Genomic DNA, 24,300 nt, shown 5'->3' with positions numbered 1-24,300 from the left:
TACTGCGGTCACTGCCCACAATGGGGGTACGAGTTGCGAGCATTAATGTGCGCAGCGTCAAGTCAGCCGCGAGATGTGTGTCCACGTTGGCCTACCTGACCACCATCAAGGCGGACCTCCTGTTTCTGCAGGAGTGCGGGATACCGCACCTCGGCAGGTACGGGAAATGGTCCGGCGCCTGGACCTGTGGGCCTTCGATCTGGTCGGGGGGTAACGACTGTCGCTCCTCGGGCCTGGCTATTCTGCTGCGGGGGCACAACTTCACCATCTCTCAAGTTCAGGAGGTGGTGGGGGGGCGCCTCCTAGTGGCTGACATCACCTACAGGAATGCTCCCCTGAGGCTGATCAACGTGTACGCCCCAGTGGTACGGAGTGAGCGGTTGGACGTCCTGCAGCGGCTTCCACCCCTGCTGGCTACGTCCAGGCCGGTCATCCTAGGCGGAGACTTCAACTGCATCATTGATGCAGATGGAAGATCCGGCGTGGGGACAGCGGGTGGGGGGATTCAACTGGACGTCACGTCCAGATTCCTGATGGGCACGGTGAAGGACGCCAAACTGCTCGACGTCTTCAGCACCCCTGCAGACGGAGCGCAGCAGAGGTACACCTGGTCGCGGCCAGACGGGTCTATCCGCTCAAGGATAGACTTCCTGTTTGTGTCACGGACGTTCTCGGTCAGATCCACTGGTGTCGAGCCGGTGTTCTTCTCTGACCACTGCCTCCTGTTGGCTGACTGTCACTTACAGGACGACCAGCCGGCTGGCAAGGGGACGTGGAAGCTCAACACGACTCTGTTGACCCCAGAGAACGTCGAGGAGCTTAAGAGGGAGTACACCGGTTGGAGAACCGTGAAACCCCTCTTTGAGTCTCCAGGCGACTGGTGGGAGACGGTGAAGGAGAACATCAAGAGGTTCTTTGTCCTCAACGGTGTTCAGAAGGCAAGAGAGAGGCGGGGAAAGCTGTCGCGACTCCAGAAAAGGGTGCAGAACCTGCTCCTTCTGCAGTTGATGGGGGTCGATGTCACGGAGGACCTCCGCGAGGTGAGGGGCCAGCAAGCCTCGCTCTTCGCCGCGGAGGCCTCCAGGATAATCTTCCGGTCCAGGGTCCGCTCTGTGGAGCAGGACGAGACGTGCTCGCGTTTCTTCTTTCAGAAGGTGCACAAAGAGAGCTCTGTGCTTAGCCGGCTGAAGGAGGACGACGGCTCGGTGACGTCGTCTCGGCCCGACGTTTTGAGGATCAGCAGATCCTTCTATGCCGGACTGTACAACACGAAGCCCACGGACAGCACGGCCTCCGAGTCGTTCCTGTCGTCTATCACGGAGGTCTTAGACGACGGCACGAGGGAGTGGCTGGACCGGCCAATATCCCTGGACGAACTGGCCAGAGCCCTCATGTCCTTGCAGAGGAATAGGACTCCCGGAAGCGATGGCTTACCGGTCGAGCTGTATTCTGCTCTGTGGGGCCTGGTCGGCCAGGACCTGCTGGAGGTGTACGATAGTGCGCTTCGGGCAGGGGAAATGTGCAAGTCCATGAGGAAGGGCATCATCACCCTCATTTACAAGAGGAAGGGGGAGAGGGAAGAAATTAAGAATTGGCGTCCCATTTCACTTTTGAACGTGGACTACAAAATCCTGGCCAAGGTCATTGCCAACCGGGTCAGGTCTGTCCTGGAGTCGGTGATTCACCCTGACCAAACCTGTGCTGTGCCGGGCAGGAAGATCGCTGAGAGCCTCGCGCTCATCAGGGATACGATCGCCTACGTACAGGACAGGCGGGTGGACACCTGCCTCGTCAGCCTGGACCAGGAGAAGGCCTTCAACAGGGTCTCTCATGCTTACATGAGGGACGTCCTCTCCAAATTGGGGTTCGGGGAGGGCATCTGCAATTGGATCCGGCTGCTCTACGCCAACATCGTTAGCGCAGTCTCGATCAACGGGTGGGAATCAGACAGTTTTCCTGTTAGATCTGGAGTCAGGCAGGGCTGCCCGCTCTCTCCTGCCTTGTTCGTGTGCTGTGTGGAGCCCTTCGCCGCCTCCATCAGGAAGGACGTGAGCCTGAAGGGCGTGACTATCCCAGGCAGCGGAGGCCTTCAGGTCAAGACCTCCCTGTACATGGATGATGTCGCCGTCTTCTGCACCGATCGTCGGTCGGTGAGTAGGCTGTTGGACATCTGCGGCCAGTTTGAACTGGCCTCGGGTGCCAAAGTCAATAGGGGTAAGAGCGAGGTCATGCTCTTCGGGAACTGGGACGACCGCTCCTTCATCCCCTTCACCGTCAGGACAGACTACCTGAAGGTGCTGGGTGTTTGGTTTGGTGGAGCTGGGGCATGCACTAAGACTTGGGAGGAGCGTATCTCCAAATTGAAGCAGAAGCTGGGCAGGTGGACGCTCCGGTCCCTCTCCATCGCGGGTAAGAACCTGGTTGTCAGGTGCGAGGGGCTTTCGGTACTGTTGTATGTGGCGCAGGCCTGGCCTATTACCTGGACCTGCGCCGCTGTGGTCACCCAGACCATCTTCCACTTCATTTGGGGGTCGAGGATGGACCGGGTCCGCAGAGATACCATGTACAAAGACCTGGGAAATGGGGGAAAGGGCGTACCGAACGCCACCCTCACCCTGACGGCTACCTTTGTGTGTGGCTGCATCAAGCTGTGCGTAGATCCTCAGTACGCAAACACCAAGTGTCACTACTTACTGAGGTTCTACCTGTCCCCGGTGTTGCGAAGGATGGGCCTGGCCTCGTTGCCGCGGAACGCTCCGAGTAGTTGGACCGTTCCGTACCACCTCTCCTTCGTGGAGAAATTTTTGAAAGGAAACACCTTTGACCACAAGGCCGTCAGGCAGTGGTCAGCACGTAGTATCCTCGAGACCCTTCGGGAAAAGGAGAGGGTGGATCCCGTCGTGTGGTTCCCCACGCAGACTGCCAAAGTCGTTTGGCAGAATGCCTCATCGCCAGAACTTTCAAACAAGCACAAGGACATTGCTTGGCTGGCGGTGAGAGGGGCTCTGCCAGTGAGATCCTTTATGCATGCCCGGAATCTCTGCACCACCGCACGCTGCCCTCGAGGTGGCTGCGGGGGGGACGAGACTGTCGATCACCTCCTACTGGAGTGTGCCTATGCGCAGGAGGTCTGGAGGGGGATGCAGTGGTATTTGTCGAGGTTCGTCCCGAGCAGCTCCGTGACGCGGGACTCCGTGCTCTACGGGCTGTTTCCGGGGACGCACACCGAGACCAACATCAACTGCGCCTGGAGGACCATCAATGCGGTGAAAGACGCTCTTTGGTCTGCCCGCAACTTGCTGGTCTGCCAGCTGAAAGAACTGACCCCGACCGAGTGTTGCAGACTGGCGCACTCCAAGGTCCAGGGCTACGTGCTGAGGGACGCGCTAAAGCTTGGGGCAGCCGCCGCCAAGACGCGGTGGGGAAAGACCACCGTATGAGCCCCCTCGTCCAGAAAAGGGAAAAGAATCCTATCTGGTAACTGGGCCCAGCTGGCGCCTTCCCCAACTGGTCAGGGGGCAAACTGGGACTGTGCGGGATGACGACTGCCGGGGCGGTTTCTTTGCTTGGTTTCTTTTTTCTCTGTTTTTTTTTTCCCTTTAGTTGGTGTACGTACCCCCAGGTAACCCGGAGTGGCTTGCATGACTGGGTAGGTGTATAAATGTTTTATTTTTTGTACATTCTATGAATAAAGTATATTTTTTCAAATAAAAAGAAAGGTGACAAAATGCCTGAAAACTAACCTTCCAGCTCTGCGAGCAAACTCACATCCAGATTCTTAACTCTATTCCTACCACTTTGAACATTTTACCGATTGTAGAGGGTCTCCAGGACACCGTTGATACTCAGTGCTGTCCCTATAGGCTCATTATCAGTGTGCACGGAGGACTGGGGAGTGAGCAGATCCAGCTAATTGGGGACCCTGTTTGTAATGGCACGCCCTGCAACACATCACTCCCTTGCTCTCACCAAACACCCTAACCTGCATGTGGGAGGGTCTTCCTTACGGAACCCAGTGAACTGTCATCATCCTCTCAGCTAGCTGCAGTCCCAGCAGGGGCCTTCACACCCAATGGCATACATAGCCTGACATTCTGTCATTCCTTTGATTGGCTAGCAATTCTTTAGGGCAGGCTTCTTTCTTTTAGAGAGCCGGACACCACTCTACCTTCTGAGAGCAATTAAAAATGCACAATAAATGCTATCCTTACCAGCATCCCATAATAAAAGGATTAACTTTGTGCTCGTAGTATTTTGAAGGATCACAATGTTCAAACTGAGCTTGACTGAAACTACTGCACTCTATGCTGGAGCAAATGCATCAAAACCTCCTTCAAGAACAAATCCAAAAGCTTTCAAACAAAAGATGTCTTTGGTTTGTTTATTCTTCAATTTGTATGGAATAACCACTTCTTCGTTGATTATTTTTAAAGCTGAACTGATTACAATTAATAAGTTAGAATGTTTTGACATTGAGCATCTCTTTCTGCCCCTCCGACATTATAATTGATTGGTGCAATTCTTTTTCTCCTTTCATTTGCTAACATTTTCTTCCCAATTTTGTGTGGGACTAATTCTGATGCATTTTGATTTTAATCACTTCCATTTTTCATGTTGTCTCATTTTACCATTTCAAATCCTCAGTCAAGAAATTGTAGATTTACAGAAATATAATTGACACATAATAAAGTATAAAGTATTTACAGATTAGGCACTAATATGGACATCAAGCGCAACAACATCATCATAATGCAGTGTACTTGCAGAATGCATTATAATTCAGCTATCTGTATACTTAAGTAGTCAAGTTGACAATGACAATTAGCAAATTTATTGGCTAAATGGACACTAAAAAAGGCAAAAGTTAATTCAAATTGACAACGAATTCTGGAAAAGTAAACATTTCTAAGCAACATATCACATCTCACTTTACATAAAACAATTAAATTTGGTGTATAGTCACTATTGTGTCATTGCTTTAAATCACACCACGTCAAGTTTACGCGGTACCCCTATGTTCACTGACCTTTTTAACTCACAGATAAGGAATGTTTCAATTTTAAAATTCTCATTTTTGTTTTCAAATGCCTCCAAAGCCTCACAGGGAGGTGAAATGACAGCCATACCATTGGGAACAGTCAGAGTGAGGAATATTAATGACTGTAAGTTCCTAGTAAGGTTAAGTAAATCAGTAACAAAAACCAAAGTTGCTGGAAAAGCTCAGCAGATCTGGCAGCATCTGTGATGGAAAAAACAGAGTTAACATTTCAGGCCCAGTGACCCTTCCTCAGAACCCTACGTTGTCTTCAGCGTAAATTGTAATAAGAAAATTGTATGCTGATAATCTTTTTGCCATCATATTTCAACTAACACTATTCAAGGAGATGGTACAGAAGATTGCAGGAGTTGTCCAGGGAGCTAAAAGCAGTGTGATGTACATGATAATAACATTTATAAGAACTTCTCAGACTTGGAATGTTACAAGTTAATGATATCCCATGTGACATTTATATTTACAGAAGAGTGGAGTCTTTAACTTACGAACTATGAGCTAAATTTGGTAAGCTTTCCAATTTCAATCAACTGTAAAAGCATCGTTGTGTCAATTGTGACTCACTGCTATCATTCTCACCGCTTGTCAAAATATTATAGCATCAAATCCAATTGCAGTCACTTGAAGACAAAAGTCAAGGTTGGCGTTCGTTGCAGTGCTGATAGAGTGCTGCGCTGTCAGAGTGGCATCATTTAGATAAAATGTTCAATTCTCAGGTGAATGTAAAGGATTCCATCTCATGGAAGCATGTATCTTTAGTGCACAAGTCATTACTTATCCCTTAATCTACATCATTAAATCAGTTTCTCTGATCATCATCATCACATTGTTGTTTGTTCTAGCTACCACCTATGTATACTCATGCACAGACTGTTTCCTGGTAGGGCCTGGCATACCTTGTCTTAGAATCCCTTACCATTAGACCAAGATTCACTCTGCTGATGGTAGTCATTGTGCAGCTACCTCCCTGCATTAAAAGAAAATCATGCACGAGCATCTTTCACTCATCAAAATGAAGTTTGGAACCCTCATGGACAAACTCAACCGTAGCAGCCTGCCTCCCCTGTCTACAAATTGGACTAAGCAACCATCTCAGAATCTCTTGATTTTGGGGCACTGCCTACCACATTTTCTTATGTTACAACTTCAAAATTATTTAATTGGCTCAACTTCAAAAGCACTTAAAATATATTTGGGACATGTTGATGTTGTGAAAAGTGCTACACAAATGCAAACATTTCTTTCTTCAAGCCTTTCTTGTTGATACAATTTGTTCTGGCTCTGAAATAAACCATCATTCTCCCAATGGAACTATATTTGTTTGAGGTGACTAATTAGAAGTATACATTTTCGTATAACTTATTAATAAACAGAGTAATAAAATGAATAAAAAAGGCAGCCGCTCATGTCTCTAAGCAGATGTGAAATAACTGTCTCTTTCTCTTGGTACAGCTTTGTCAGATGTGATAGAAATTAAGGGATGAAGAGTCAGAATTGAAGTGAAAGTGGAGATATGTCAGAAGAATAACACACACAAGAAACAAAAGAGGAAGAAGAGAAAATTACCTCAGTGATTATGGAGGGAAAGTGAGCAAGAAGAGTAAGCAGAGATGAAGAAGTAGATAACAGAGAAATGAAGATCATCAAGATAGGACAGTGGGCAGCAACAGTAGGTGAAGAAGGAGTTAACACAGAGTCGTACAATGGGAAAGAAGAGATGAAAGGATAAAAGATAAAGGTTGCGATGTAAGAGAGGGTGACAGAGAGAGATGGGTGATAGAAAAATGGTAAGCTCCTCCTAAATGGTAAGTGGTTGAATATGGTGTTTAATGGTTATTCTGACTAATTCAAAAGTAATTTAATTATTCATTGCCTATTTACTCATTGTGGCAAACAGATCTGCCTCACTGCTCCAAAAATCTGGGAAACTTAATTCGAGGTATTGCCTCAGAAGCAAAAACCCAGGCCATAAAACACCAAAGATCTAGTCATGTTTATCATACAAAGATAAATATGCATAGTATATAATGGCCAAATATGGATTGCTTGGCATTCTAATAGAGTTTTCAATTTGTAGAAGAATTTGTGCTCCAAATATTTTTCAACACATTTTTAGTGGAGGTTGATGAATAAGCTATTGAACCAAAGCTCCCCTACTGTTTTCAGTCTGCATCATGAAAGTGAAGCACCAGCACTTGAAATATAAAATAGTTGTGAAGGGATTTGATGTGGAATAGAACATTAATTAATTCTGTTGATACTGTTGTGAGGTTTATTCAATAATTAGCCTTTGAATGAGTGAAGTGGGTTCAAAGAATTTGAGCTCAGTCTTCAGTTGTGCCATCTCCAACATGAAGTTGACCAGTTGGGAATCCTTCAGTTGTTTTTTTTTGTAGCCAGCAGCCACAGTTATAATTTAAAATGCAAAAGCCCAAATGTTTCTGTTGAGAAGATTATAACTAAATGTGATCATGACTATCAGAAACAAAATCAGAAATGCTGAAAAAATTCAGCAGGTCTGGCGTAATCTGTGGTGACAAAGCAGGGTTAACGGTTCAAGTCTAGTGACCCTTCTGCAGAACTTTCTGACCATTCTAACCAAAATGTTAATTTTGCCCTTAACGAACGCATTGCAATCTGAATTCACCATCTTGAACAGGTTGCCCATCTCACCCTCCCCAATGTGCTCTTCATCAGTAATGCTGGCATCTCTATGATCCTGATTACATGAAGGTAGAGAACTCATTCTCCCGTCTATTCATTTCATAGGTATTACATGCATGTTTCTTCTGCAATCTTAACCAAGAAAATGAAAGGTATTGCTGACATCTATGGCCAATCCGAGTCATTCCTATGCATAGCAAGCTACATACATCAATGTTGGCAGATACTCAACACTACCATGACTCCAGGCCTTGCTGAGGGATCAGTGAGTGTCCTAGACACACAGCCCTCCTGAGATCAGAGCAACTTGCATCCCCAGTCTCCTCAGCTGGTGTAAATTCTAGAGATTGAATGCCCAGGGGCCAATCCTGAAGGTTCATTCACTTTGCCAGAATGAATACATTCAATGATCCTTTTCCTGCATTGAATCCATATCCTCTCCGCTCACAGTGTTAATGGCCTCCATTCAGGCCTATGAGGTGGCCTCTGCCTGCCAGCTTCCAGGTACAGGACCACCTTCCTCTCCCTCATGGCCCGAAGAGGACCTCCAGGCTGCCTGGGGTGCTGGGATTTTCCTTTTCCAGCTTGAACAGTAGAAAGAAAACATTGAAGCAGCAGCTGCTGTAATGACTGCCATGGTGGGTTTATATTGGATCCCCTCTCTTATTAGCCTGCCTCCATTCCCATCTATGTCTGGTAATGTCTGGATGCTACACCCAACCTGTAACTAATTAGCAGCTTATTCCCACAAAAGGTCAGGGCTTTTGTGCATTTCTATTCCCACCCCTTGTCCCCAGAAGCACTCCCAGCATCCATTTCTCACTCCAGAAGTGAAAATCATACACATTGGTAATGAAATCAAGTCAGCTTTTTAATCCATGCTTCAAGAAATGTTCTCAGATTAAGATATGAAATATGAACAACTAACTGAGAGTTGCAGGTGTTAGTATCTGAGAATCGTTTCAAGAAAATTCAGAAGTTTGAGGTAATCTCAGCACTCTTCCTGAGTGATTTATTCATTTCCCAAGCTATCACCATCTAGTGAGCTGATCAAACACTACAGAAATGTAACTGTACAAGTTCACAAATGTACATGTTACGTGCTAGGAAGATAAAGCAGGCCTGCGCGCTGCTGCGAGCAGGCTGACAATTGCACAATAATAATAATATATTTTATGTAAATCAAGATTTGATTAATGCTTATGTAGATTCCATATAACATTTGCCGTGTCAATTTCTGAGTGCTGTCATAAATTCATACTCCAACGATGCTTGTGCGTGTGTTATTTGTTGTTAGTTACATCAGTGCATCAACTGCAATTTACATTAGGAGATCTTCTGACCTATTACTATATTTAACAGATTCTTTTTATCTTTCTCCCAAAAAATTCGTAACACAAGAGTGTATGCCCATACATTCGCAAAGCTGCAAGCTAAACTACTGACATAATGCAACTCTGTTTCAAGCACATCATCCTAACCAGCTGTGAACAGGAAGATAGGCAATATTTAAAAATATGGTAAAGAAGATTACTTTTCAAAATTATTCAGGTTTGTTCAGCAGTGTTCAAAATACATAGGGACAGTGGGCAAATCCTCCACTCAAGCCCCTATGGCATCCAGGAAAATCCATTCATGAGGGTAATTATCAGACCAAAATCATTCCTTTCCACTATTAATAGAATGGAGGGGAATGGTGAGGTGTCAATCCTCCAGTTACAGGCTGCCTCTCTCCCTGACAGCAACAAATGCAGGATATTGTGAGCTCTGCTTTTCAGCCCACAATACAGTGTGCTTCCTGTTCTCGATGAGTGTGTACTTGTCGGCTGTCATATTGGCAAAATACAGAAATAGGTTACTGTGCAGTGCCCACATTTGTGTCGCTATTAGTCTTCATGCACATGCAAAAAAGAGACAGAGATTTATTTCAAGTCTTTCTATCAGCATTGGTTTTCCTGATTCAGCTAGAATGAGCTGCCAGGTGAGAATCAGCGCAATAGGATTTGAAACACATTTACCTGACCTTGTACCTTCCCCACCACATATTCAAAGAATGCGGGTCAATGCCAGCCTCAAATAAGACAGCAAGGTAGGGTGCAAGTGCAAACACATAGAGAACAGGAAGTGCACAAGCCACCAAACTGGAGCCTTGGAAGCAGGCCTTTAAATGTATTTTTGAGGGCTCTTCTTAGGCTTCTCAAGGACTACTTTTCCAAAACATCATTCCTATCTAAATATAACTTCCCATTCATTTAATTTGTCTAACTTACATTAAGGCTTCTTTACATCATCCTCACCTGCTCACAATCCTGCCTAGTTAGGAGTTGTCAGCAAACTTGTATATATTACATTTGATTCCCTCATTCAAACTGTTGATACATATTGTTAGTACTGAGGACCTAAGCACTGATTCCTATTGTAACCCACTAGTCACTGCATTCCACTCCATAAAACAACCTGTTTCCTGACTGCTAATCAATTCTCAATCCACGCCAGCATTTTACCTCCAGTTTTATGTCGATAATTTTAATAATCCTGTGCTTCTAATGGGAGCATTTATCAAAAGTTCTTTAAAAATACACATCCCAACTAGCCTTTCCCAATCTGTTGTACAACTTACATTCTCACAAACTCTAGCAGGTTTATCATAAATCTCCATAAATCCACCTTGACATTGTCTAATCCTGTTGATATTTTCTAAATGCCTCATTATCACACACACTTACATCCCAGCCTTCTCGTCCTCTTTGCCCACTTATCTGGCATTGCATCAGCCTAACTTTCCACCCTACTATGCTGACGTGATCTTGATCAGTTCCAAAGCCACATCCGGTGCAACTCAAGGTTTACAATTTCAAATTTCTACCTCAGAATTTAAACTTTCTCAAGCACTTAAAAACTAACCTTTCTTTTTTAAATGCCAACATCCAACTGTGGCATGCTGCATTACAGCAGTCAGGGCCTCAATACAAACTGAGCTTGAAGCAGTGGCTTGTAATTGGGATGGAGGTGATCTGATAAATCTGTTTTGATTGATAACGCGCTTTGTCAATTACTAATGAGGAAAAAGTTGAGAAGACAGCCAAGGTGAATAATACAATTAATCATTTGCTATCTTTTGTTTCCTATCCTGTTATTGCTATGCAGTTTATGAGTCATTATAGTTGTCACAGATGAATAAGTATTGTTTTAGGGATGTTGGTGGTGGATTTAGCAGGCTCCAATGAAATGGTATGAACAATCCCTGAACCAGGACAGATAGCCCTACCTTACACTCAAAAATTAGGTCTTAGGCCTTGATCTATCACCAAGTTGTGAACTTTTACCTTCAGAAGAGTATTCGTACCTTATGAGGTAATACTCATGTTAGCTCTCATAGCGTGACAACCAGATATGAGCAAATGATTTCTGAGACTTTACAACATAAGATCACATGGTAGACAGACAGCTGTCAAGATCAAGTCTTCTTAAGGTATACTGTGTAGTATATGTGAGCCATGGCACAACGAGCTTAAACGTAAATTACACTGACACTTGCTAAATATCTGCAACTTATCAGTAGAACAATCGTAACACCATTTAAGCGTTGCTGGTTAGGACACATCTGCACTTGCTTATCCTGATCACAGTAAACCACGCTGGCAATTTCCAGTACAGCCAATTTCTTGAGAGATCCTGTAATAGTGTTTGGCTTCCCCATGGTCAAAGGGCCTAAAGCCTGTTTCAAATGCAGATGTTTAATGCCTGTAATTATATTTTTAGAAGTATCACAGATTCACAGCAGTGTAATGGTGCAGAAGGAGGATTTTGGCCTATTTTGCCTGCACTAGCTCATTAAATGAGCATCATTATAGAGGGCTATAGCAATCTATACCCTAACGACTTGTTGAGTGGTGAGCATCATGGTGGGTAGCGCAGTTCCAGCTCAGAATGTGCACATACACACACTACATTGCATTTAATGGCTCATGTGCTTGGCTTATATATGTAGAACAGATATAGTGTCTATAGTGATTGGAGAAAGGACAACCAGGTGGGTTTCTTATAATATGAGTTCCCTCATTGGATCAGGTTAACAGCCCCAATCAGGGAGTCCCAGCTAACAGATATGAACAGGGGTGTCAAGGGTTCTGCTCACTCTAGACCAGGTACTGAGCAACTGTGTCAATTTGTTGTAGTATGTACATGTAAATAATGGGTGACTTGGTGATGGGATACCAGCCTCTATGGAGTTATCTCTATGCAAATAACTTTCTAGGATTTTTCTCTAGTCCCCTTCAAAACTGTGCAGGACGTCATTTTTAAAACTGTCTTTCAGACAAAACACTGAAGGTATAATTTACAAGCTATGTTATGTGCTATTGTAGTTTGAATTTAAATCATAGAATCCCTACAGTGTGGAAACAGGCCATCTGGTCCAACAAGTCAACACTGCCCCTCTGAAGACCATCCCACCCAGACCCATTACCCTACTCCTGCATTTCCTATGTCTAACCCACCCAACCTAAACATCCCAGGCACTATGGACAAATTAGTGTGGCCAATCCATCTACCCTGCAAACCTTTGGATTGTGGGAGGAAACAGACCACCCAGAGGAAACCCACGCATACACAGGGAGAATGTGCAAACTCTACACAGACAGTCACCTGCGGCTGGAATTGAACCCAGATACCTGGAGTTGTGAAGCAGCAGTGCTAACAACTGATCCATCATGTCACCCCATAATTCATTTCTGGAAGTAATTCAGCCCAAATGATAGAAACAAGTGCATTTCTCAACTTCAGTGCACTCAGCTAACCGACACAGTTTTCTCTGATTATGAAATTATCACAATTATTTGTAAATTGAGGTGTGCAAGATGGCAAACTAGTCGTGGGACTTGGGGAGTTGTAATGTTGTGAAAATTAAATCAATGCAGGCACTTAAAGAAAAATAGAAAAGCATACTCAGAAAGGAAATTTTGTACAGCCCTTTTCACAGCCACAAAATGTCTCAAGTTTCATTTGAACTCAATATTGCTTTGTTACCAAATTTCACATACCACAGTCCAACACAGAGGAATTTGTGCTCCTAAGATGCTGCTTGGCCTGTTGTATTCATTCAGCTCCACACTGTGTTATCTCGGATTCTCCAGCATCTGCAGTTCCCATTATCTTGGAATTAAATGAATGCTCATTGTATAGTGGTGTTGGATGAATAATGCCTTGGGCACTCTTATATATGAGCAGGCAAAGTCTTGATTTACAATCTCACCCGAAACACACCTCCACCAATGCAGTACTACCTCCAATATTAATGTTTGAAACAAGCAGTTAAGTATATAGGTCAAAGGCAGCATTGTCATCTATATAGAAGTCAATTTCAAAGTCGTCAGTTATTGTGTAAAGTGCTACTTTTATTTTGGTGAGAAATAGATGTGTTTCATGTTGTAATACATGTGTTAAGTACAGTTTGTGAAGGCTGTCATACTCCCAGGTCCAGTTCACCTTAACAACAGTAGATAAAGATTGAATTTTCAACTGATGGTGGAGGGGGGAGCGCAAAAATGGAAATGGGATGACGCATTGTGTTGCCATTAGCCAACACCATCCTACTCAAGCCATTTTCCCAGGAGAGATATGTAAGCATTACAACCCAGTAAGTGGTAATTAGCCAATTTAGGCAAGTTCAATTTTCCAGTCACTCTGAGGCCGTCGTGGTCCCATCCTAAGGAGAGCAGCACTGTGTCCAGCATGCAGGTTAAAACATGCAGTCCTATTTATTCTCATCCAATTCTTTGCTGATGCCTGCTTTTCTCCAACTACTCCTGGAATCAGGAATCCCATTAGTGAGTGTCTTGAAATATGACCATTTTCAGACAAAGTTAATATACTGGACAATTTGAAGATAAATTTGCTTGCTTTGATATTTGTGTGATCATTAATCCTCTTGTACTGCATTCATGATCTTGGAGTGAGATTCCTAGCAATGATCTTCATTGTTACTTGTCGTCGCTGGCTATTGAGCATCCCCTGGAGATTCTGCTATGCACCTCACTATGGCCAAACTCCATGGATGCAGGATATATCTCCTGCTCTCCACTTCTTCAACCAAGATCTCCATTGTGGTGTCTGAATGCTTTAATATTAACCTTTATATATGCTATTCTTTAAAGTATTGCAACACAGGTTCAGTTTTCAAATGTCTTTGACCATTTCTTGCAGTCACAATCCTTTATTTCCCCTGTAGCCTGTTTTTAAGTGACAGTAGCCACGCAGGATATTGAAGTACATGCTAATCTGGAGAGCGAGTAAGTATATAGGCAGTGCTGTCTTCAAGTTCTGTATTAATCATGCAAAACAGCAGGCAGCATACATTTACCGCTCCTGCAACATAATGAAAAAGTGTGCGTTATTTTTGAACAGTGATTCCCCAGACCATTTTCAGAAGTGAGCCAACTTCTTTATCCTTGGCTTTCTCATATTTGGTGTAAAGAGAAAGATGCTCATAAAGATCATAACACAATTTTGTTTCTATTTGATTGAAACCCATAAATCAGAAGTAAAAGAATAATGCTGTCTTGCAGTTTCAAAAACCCAATTGTTTATTGTTTCACTTTTATGTCCAGTGAGATAAACGTTAACTTTCATCTTTGTAACAAAACCATGTGATATGTATCCCTGCAAAATGTTACCAATTCAACTCGAAGCCTAAGTTAGAAAATAACCAGTTGATACAGTTAATAATATCATTTGTATTTATTGTAAGCAGGTCTCATTATATAAATGCAAACACAAATAATGATCGATTGTGAATTAAGATCAAATAAAGATCAAAATTACATTAAACAAGTTTTGATCAATGATACACAACTGTTACCATGCACCAGTTATTTTCAAACAAATTGTAACAATGACAAAACCAAAATACTGTGGATGCCGGAAATTGAAAATTAAAGCTAAAAATTCTGAAAATACTCAGCAAGTCTGGCAACATTTGTGGAAAAATAATCAGAGCTAAATCATAGCTTTTTTGGCTAAATATTCATTGTGTCAAGCTTTTGGAGGAAATTTCACCATGAGTCATAGAGTCAGACAATGCAGAATTAGACATTTCAGCCCATCTTGCTGATTCCAACTAGATTTCCTAAACTCAACTAGTCCCATTGCACAACATTTGGCCTATCTCGCTCTAAACCTTTCTTCCCCATGTACTTGTCCAAATGTCTTTTAAATGTTGTAATTATACTTGTTTCTACCATTTCCTCTGGCAGTTCATTCTATATACGCACCATGCTCCGTGTAAAGACAATAGCCCTCAGGTCCTTTATAAATATTTTCCCTCTCACCTTAAACCCATGCTCTCTGGCTTAAAACATCCTTATCTATGGGAAAAGACCTTGGCTATTCACCTTATCTTTGCCTCTCAGGATTTTATAAACCTCTGTAAAGTCTAACAGGTTTCCTTGCCCTATCCTACTAAAGCCCTATAACATTCCAAAGCGTCCATCTCATCCAATTCTATCCATATCTTATGACGCACTGTTCACAGAACAACCTGCTACTGCCAGGATATCCCAGAATGGACCAGCATCTTTGGCACTGAAGCTATCTTTATGGGGCCAGTGTGGACCTGGACAAGAACTCATAGCCTTGGGATGCCCAGCATGGGTCCTGAGACTTTCCCAGTCATGGTGAACAAGAAATATTTATCACCCTGCTTTGCAGGCAGTGATCTTGAGAACTTACAGGATGGGCGATAAATAGAAGGCCAGGTCAACAGAGCCTGCCAGCCTGGTCCAAAGTTACTACCTGGTTTAAAGCAGTGTCAGCCATCTGAGGTATGCACAACAACGTAGTCAAAGGTCAGTGGCCTTCTCCACTGCATCAATGTAAGTACCACCACCTCGCCAAAATCTGGCCCCACCTGCCACCAGGACTCCTGCTGTACCACTTTCACTCTTGCCTGCAGCATTTTCCCTCACTCACTGTCAATACTAAACCGATATGCCTTCTGTGCTGCCTGCTCACTTACTCAGACCACCTCCCCAACTGCGTCAAACTGAAAAGCTGTGCCATCAGCTTTTGTCTCGTTTAATATATGCATGTTTCTCATTCCAGGACAAAATCAGCCTCCACTACAGCAGAAACAGTAAAGACAGATGTAAATGTCTAACATTCAGTGCCTCACACCTCACGAAGTGGGGGTTCCTGACTCCGGCCACCCCAAACAGCTAACTAAATGTCCAATCCTTGTACGAGTAATGAATCTGCCCTTGACGTACGGAACCAATTGAGTGAGGGCAATCTCCCTTGACTTGACTGAGGACTGCTGACAACCATCCATACTTAATGGCTTTGGGTCTGCCAAGCAATACAGCATTACATGGAGCATGATATCTCCAGCTGAAGGGGCAAAATGCAAAAAGGCAAGGCAAGAATGCTGTAAGCTTAGAGGTAGGCTCAGAGAGCAAGCAAACAGGTTGGCGTTGCAGCCTGGTCCAGACCATGAGCTGGATACTTGCCTCTGACAGCACAGTGTCCTTGCTGTAGCATCACAATAATTGTCAGTGCAATGCTGAGGTGCAGAGATACCCTGTAAGTGGATCAGAGATGCGCTATGAGGGTAATAATAAAGGCAAGCACATGTCAAATGCCCATGGATGTAAGGTGCATGTGACCAGGAACATGGAGCATGCCCTGAGATGTTTGTACCTGGTGTCCAACATGGTGGTCCTTTGTAGCAAGCAGCAAGGTATCTGCTCTGACTTCCACATTGAGAATTCTTGACATTTGATGTTGGTGCACATTGTCAGGTAAGAAGCTGAATCTTAATGAGGTGCACTGTGATGACAATGTGTTGCGAGAGGAAAGACCAAAAAGAAGGGTCTGCAATAGGATGAAAGGAATGAGATTGAATTACTTTAGGAATGATGTCGCCAAGAAATAGGAAGATAGTAATAGGACATGTGAAAAGAAATAAACTGTGTCTGCAGTGGAATTGGTAAAATTATTGCTCACAGCTGCCATTGAAAAACACAAAATACAAAATATATGGAGGATGGAGCTACAATTCCAATTTATTGATCATAATGGCTGTGTTCCACTGAAAGCTGAGGTTCTTTTCTTTGAGCTTACATGAAGCACCTTTGGAACAGCAAAGAAAGTCAAGGATGGAAAGACCAAAGAGGGATTGGAGTACAGAATTAAAATTGCAGGTGATTGGAAATTCTGTGTCTTGCTTCCAGGTTGAGTGGAGATGTTCCACTTCGCAGTCACACAATTTGTGTTTGTGTCAGCCCACTATACCGAAGGCCACATCATTAGTAGTGAAGACAGTATACTAAATAATCTAACAAGAATTATAGTGTATCGGCAGGTAATGATCTTCCCCAACATGATAGAGCTGCCGTGCCGCAGTGATTTATGATTTTTGCTGCAGCTCAAAACAGGCAATCGAAGCCTTATGGAACAAAACCGCCTTTCAAGAGGATGAGGGAGCCACACCTTATTAATGGCCATCAGATCAATGTTTGAATTTTTTCACCTGTGTGTCCTATTGAGATCTGTGGTTGATATGCTCAGGACCTCTCAGCCGAATGGCTATTAGTGAATCAACCATGTCAAATACAGAGGTTGGTTTGCCTTCGCTTGTTTACTCTGGATTCACTCAGGTACAAGCAGTGATTCGTTAGGTTTCGAGTTGGGGTTAGAGTTCAGATTGGTCAGCAGTCTTTATTAATTACCAGGTATTCCACTTCAACACTGAATTTAAACCACCAAGGCAAGGCTGTCCTCCATTCTGTATAAAGTGGCATCAGATCATTTAAGTTATTGTTCAAGGCCAGCATGTGCTTGATGGTTTGCCAAGGCTGAACAACCTGTTCATGTCTGTGGACATCTGCACAAAGACTTGAGACAACATGAGACCCATTTCAGCAGCACTTGGAAGGATTAGTGAGAACATTTCTGGTTATAATTATACAGCTGCATCAAATGTAACACAAAGGCAGAGTATGACCACAACTTCACCTACTAATGACTCTAATAGGACATCAAGGAGTTGTATTTAACCACATACGTTAGCCAGAAAAACCAAGGAAAACTGTAAACTCATTGGTTGGTAAGAAACTGCTGTTAGGGATTGTCTATAAATTGCTTTCATTTAGAATTGTGTATATTTTTAAACAAGTAACTGTACTTGGATTTAACTGAGAAAGTGTAGCCCATTATAATAGGGTAATAAAAGTAATACAAGCAGTCAGTGGAGAGGCAATGGCCTAGCTGTATTATTACTGTACTGGTAATCCAGAGCCCAGCAAATATTCTGGGAATCAGGGTTCAAATGTTGCCATGGCAGGTGTTGAAATTTAAATTCAGTAAAAATCTGGAATTAAGAGTCTAATGATGATTCTATTGTTGGCTTTTTTTCTATCACTTCACACCGTCCTCTGGTCCTCTTTCATATGTTGTTATTTTTAATCGACTAATTACCAATATATTTCACCAGAAGAGTCAGAAACTTGTGAAACAAGATGAGGTTCATTACATGCTAAAATAGCATATTACATTAGCTTAAAACCAGTTAATTATATTACACTTCATAAAAGCCATCAAAGCGTTTTAAGACATAGTAGGAACTGCAGATGCTGGAGAATCTGAAGTAACAAGGTGTAGAGCTGGATGAACACAGCAGGCCAAGCAGCATCAGAGGAGCAGAAAGGCTGACATTTCAGGCCTAGACCCTTCTTCAGAAACTGAAATTTTTGCAGAAGGGTCTAGGCCCAAAACGTCAGCCTTCCTGTTCCTCTGATGTTGCCAGGCTTACTGTGTTCATCCAGCTCTACACCTTGTTATCTCTAATGCCTTTTAAGAGATAGCAGATTTTCATGGTTGTTAACAACTAAAGACTTCAGATTAGAACAAATACAATGGGCAATTAGAACTGATTAGTTCCTTCTGGAGGAAATTCTATACATCTGAGGTGGGCAAAGCTATAGAGTTGGAAAGTTTAGAATCTGTGGGGTAGAGTTGAGGAAATGCAAAGCAGAAAAGACCCTGGTGATGGTTATGTACAGGTGTCCTGGCAGTAGTCAGAACATTGGAAAGTAAATTTATCAGTAGATAGGAAAGCCATTTAACAGAGGTACTATTACAATAAATGTAGGAGACCTAAATATGCAGGTGACCTGGAAAAATCAGGTTGGTAGTGGATCTGAAGAATAGGAATTTGTGGAATGTCTATGAGAGGGTTTTTTGTAGCAGCCTGTGGTATAGCTGAAGAGGGAACAGGCAGTTCTGGATTTGGTGATGTATAATGAGACAAATTTGATTACAGAATTTAATATGATAGCATTTATAATATATAATACATGATGTGTAATGTGAAAGTTTATATGATAGAGAGACTTCTGAGGTTCTTTCACAGGAGTCAACTTTATTTCTTTCACCAGATACAACCTGGCTGAGTGAGCTGAAGGGATGTGCAGATTGCAGGTTTCCTATGTTGTAGATTGCCATTAACTGCATACATGTGCTTTTTGAATATGGCCAGTTTTTATGAACTTACTTAATGTTCAGCTAGTATGAAATTATAGTCAGCACATCCTGTAGATGAATAGATACCTTTATTCTGCAACATATCATTGTGCCACCTATTTCTGACTCAATATGGCAAAGGCTGATTACTGCACAGCAAGACTATTCATCCAGAACAGGGTTCAAGATTTCTGGGCTGGAATCTTACAATAAGAGGCATTCAACGCAAGAAATATTTAGAACATAAAATCAGTAGCCGCAAGCAATGCTTTCATTTTTCAGCTCAACTTAGCTTACTGTATGCTGCGCAACCTGGTCAATATGAGGAACTAGCCTTGCCATGTCATATGTAAAGCTGAGGAACAGCAGCACAAGGAAAAGGAAAAGGTGAAATTGGAAGAGGGGAAATTCAACAGGAAGTGGAAAAGCATAAAGAAAAACAAAGCTCAAGTATTGTATGCAAATTCTGCCCCAACTCGATGTTAAAACAGTTAAAGAACTACAACAGCAATCATCTCTATTTGTTCACAAAGAGTTCCATATTTCTTCATCACTGACCATCATATTGCCTTCTTTTTGGCAACATAAGCTTAAAAACCGCTCTAAGTTAAATATTCTAATCCAGAAACAAAAGAATCCATATGCTGAAAATCGTAAATAAGTATTTTCATTTTCATTTAGTATTGGATTCAATGCCTCTTCTCTTCTAGGAATGGCCTCCTCGAAGAAGTTCTGTTTTTCCCTTCAATGCGATTTCTAATTATATCTTTCATCTCATTCACCTTTATCAGTTCCTATTTTCCTTCTTGTACTTGATCAAGTATCTACCAAAAGTTGCTTTCACCGCCTTTCTTCCCCAGTAACTATCTCCAGCTTAAACATTTTCCTAATGAATTTCAACTGAAATTCCTTCATTTAGGTTTTCAATCCACCCTTACAGGGATTTACTAGACATTCAATGCTCCTGTAATAAAACACTGTTCTTACCAAATACTAAGTCACATGCTTCAACAATGCCTAGTAGGCCTGAGTTATAAGGAAAAGTTGATCAGGATAGGACTTTATTTCTTGGAAAATAAGAGAATGAGGGGTGACTATACTGAGGTGTATAAAATCATGAGGGGGATGGATAGGATGAATGCATATAGCATTTTCCCATGGATGGGGAATTGAAATCTAGAGGGCATATATGTAGGGTGAAAGGAAAAGATTTTAGAAAGACCTGAGGGGTAACTTCTTCACGCAGAGAGTGCCGTGTATATGGAATGGGCTGCCAGAGAAAGTGGTTGAGGCAGGTATAATAGCAACATTTTAAAAGTATTTGGATAGGTACATGGATGGGAAGGATTTAGATGGATATGGATCAAAAGCAGGCAATTAGAACTAGCCGACTGGGTACCATGGCCAGCATGGATGAGTTTGGCCTGAAGGGACTGTGTCCATGCTGTATTACTCTATGACTCTATAATTGACACTGCAATTTGTCAGGGAGAAGCCGAAATCAGGTGTGATGACATTCCAATTAAAAAAGGTAACTACAAAGACATGAGGGAGGAGTAGTCAGGGTTGATTGGAAGTGGGGCAGCAATGGCAGGAGTTTCTAGGGATAATTCAGAAGGCTCAGCAGAAATAAATCCCAAGGTTGAAGAAACATACTGTACAGAGGATGAGGCATCCATGGCTGATGAGGGAAGTCAGGATCAGCGTAAAAGTGAAAAGCATATAATGTTCTGAAGATTAACAGGAAACCGGAGGATTGGAAGGAATTGAAAAAACTGCAGACAATAACTAAATAATGCAATAAAAGGGGATGGCACGAAATATGAGGATAAACCAACATGTAATATCAAAGAAGATTGCAAGAGTTTTTTTTAGATATACACAAGGTAAGAGAATGGCAAGAGTGGACATTGGATCACTGGAAAATGAAGCAAGGGAAGTAGTCACGGGGAAGAAAGAAATGCTGGAGGAACTGAATAGGCACTTTGCATTAGGTTTCACAAGACACCAGCAGCATACCAGAACTTCAAGAGAATCTTGGGGAAGGGGTGCATGCTGTGGCCATAACTAAGGTGAAAGCTCTGGGGAAGCTGATAGGTCCGAAGGCAGGTAAAAAAAACCCCAGACCTGACAGACATCCCCCAGGGCTCTGAAAGAGATAACCGACGGGATCATGGAAAAAATGGCAGTGATCTATCAAAAATCAGTGTGGTCAGAGACTGTGACAGAGAACTGGAAAATGGCTAATATAACAGAGATAATGGGAACTGCAGATGCTGGAGAATCCAAGATAAAAATGTGTGGGACTGGATGAATACAGCAGGCCAAGCAGCATCTCAGGAGCACAAAAGCTGACGTTTCGGGTCTAGACCCTTCATCTGATGAAGGGTCTAGGCCCGAAACGTCAGCTTTTGTGCTCCTGAGATGCTGCTTGGCCTGCTGTGTTCATCCAGTTTCACACTTGGCCAACATAACAGCCATGTTTAAAAAGGGAGGTAGGCAGAAGACGGGAAATTATAGAGTGGTTAGCCTAGTGTCAGACATTACTAAGGTTTTAATGAGTCCTTTATTAAGGATGAGATTGTAGAGTACTTGGAAGAGCATGATACAGTCAAAAAGTTAAACAGTATGGAAGCGTATCGTCAGTCCAATCAGTCCATGCCAACCATAATTCCAAACTAAACTAGTCCCATCTGCCTTCGCTTGGCCCACATCTCCCCAAACATTTCTTATCCATGTACTTATCCAAATGTATTTTAAACATTAGAACAGTACCTGCAACCACCACTTCATCTGGAAGTTCATTCCACATATGTGCCACTCTCTGTATAAGTTATTGCCCCTCATGTGTTTTTCAAAATCTTTGTTGTCTCACCCTAAAAATATGCCCCCTAGCCTTGAAATCCTCCACCCTAGAGAAAAGACACCTGCCATTCATCTTACCTCTTACCCCTCATGATTTTTTAAACCTCTATAAGGTCACCTCTCAACCTGATACACTCCAGTGAAAAAAATACCCAGTCTATCCAGCTTCTCCTTATAACTCAAACCGTCTATTCCTGGCAACATCCTGGTAAATCTTTTCTGAACCCTCTCTTGCTCAATAATATCTTTTCGAAAACAGGGTGACGCAGTACTCCAGAAGAGGCCTCACCAATGTCCTGTACAATCTCAACACAACTTCTCAACTCCCGTAATCAAATGTATGAGGAACAAAGACAAGTGTGCTAAACCCCTTCTTAACCACACCGTCTATATGTGCTGAAAACATCAAAGAATTATGGACATAGACCTCCAGGTCTCTCTGCTCTGCAACACTATCCAAGGCTCTACTTTTAACGGCTTAAGTCCGGCCCTTATTTGTTTTACAAAAATGCAATACCTCACATTTATCCAAATTAAACTCTATCAACCACTTTTGAGCCCATTGACCCAACCGATCAAGGTCTTGTTATAATTTTAGATAACCTTCTGCACTATCTACTATATCACCAATTTTAGTATCATCCACAAGCTTACTAACCAAGCCTGCTTTATTCTCATCTAAATCACTTATTTAAATAACCATCAAAAGTGGACCCAGCACTGATCCCTGTGGAACACCACTGGTCACTGTCCTCCAGTCTGAAAAGCAACCCTCCACCAAGATATTGAGTGGAGTCATCATTGCTTTATCAAGAAGAACTCATGCCTCACAAATATGTTTGAATTCTTTGAGGAGGTAATGGACAAGTTGTGTTGAGCCAGTGGATGTGATCTATTTGGATTTCCACAATGCCTTTGACAAGGAGACTGCTAAAAAAAGTAAGAGCCTGTGGTTTTGGGGTGAGGTACTGGCACAAATAGGGAATTGGCTGACTGGAGAAGGCAGAGGATGGGGGTAAGCCGATCTTTTTCACTATGGCAGCCCGAAACTAGTGGAGTTCTGCAGGGTAGATAAACACGAGGCTGGAAGGACACAGCAAGTTAAGCAGCATCTGGAGGAAAGGAGCAGACAACGTTTCAGGTATTAACCCTTGATTCCCTTAATAATCAAGAACCTATCTATCTTTATCTTAAATACACTCAATAACTTGTAGTTTCAGTTGGCAGTTAGGAAGGCAAATGCAATGGTAGCATTTATTTCAAGAGGGCTAGAATACAAGAGCAGAGATATACTGCTTAGGCTGTATAAGGCTCTGGTCAGACCGCATTTGGAGTCTTCTGAATAGTTTGGCTCCTGTATCTAAGGAAGAATGTGCTGTCGAGAGGATGTTTACGAGAATGTTCCAGGAAATGAAGGAATTGTCATATGACAAACAGTTGAGGACTTTGGTTCTGTATTCAATGGAGTTTAGAAAGATGAGAGGAGATCTCATTGAAACTTACAGGATGAGTTAAGTGGATAGAGTGAACAAGAAGATGTTTCCAATAATGGGAGAGACATTACACCCAAGAGTACAACCGCTGAGTGAAGAGCCAACCTTTTATAACTGAGGTGAGGAAGAATTTCTTCAGCCGTAGGGTTGTGAATCTATGTAAATCATTGCTGCAGAAACTGAGGATGCCAAGTCATTGAATGTATTTAAGACTGAGATAGATAGGTTTTTAATTAGTATGGCAATCAAGGGTTACAGGGAGAAGGCAGGAGAAAATAGTTGAGAATCTTATCAGCCATGATCGAATGGTGGAGCAGACCTGATGGACTAAGTAGTCTGTTTATGCTCCTATATCTTATGGCTCTTGAGTGTAAGACTTCACTGGTAGGATTTGGAACTGGAATTCTGCGACATAGAGGCGAGAGTGGCACCAATGGCTGTAACATTGGTAATCCCTGTACCTAAAATATGTTCATCGACACATTATAGGCTAGTTTTATTCTGTGGTTATTGTTCATTATTTCAGGGCCTAAATTAGATGCATTTTACCTGCTCTCTGGGCAGTGGCAAGGACAGCTGAAATAAACCGTTTCCATTCCACACAAGCTCCTTCTGTTGGAGATAAATTAAATTTAGTTCTTTCGTGATGGAATGAATTTAATCTTTATGACACACCTACACTTTGGAGAAACATTAAATCTGCTTACT

Source organism: Stegostoma tigrinum, chromosome 18 (genome assembly GCF_030684315.1).
Source record: "Stegostoma tigrinum isolate sSteTig4 chromosome 18, sSteTig4.hap1, whole genome shotgun sequence".
NCBI lineage: Eukaryota > Metazoa > Chordata > Chondrichthyes > Orectolobiformes > Stegostomatidae > Stegostoma > Stegostoma tigrinum.
This window is presented reverse-complemented; position numbering follows the sequence as displayed.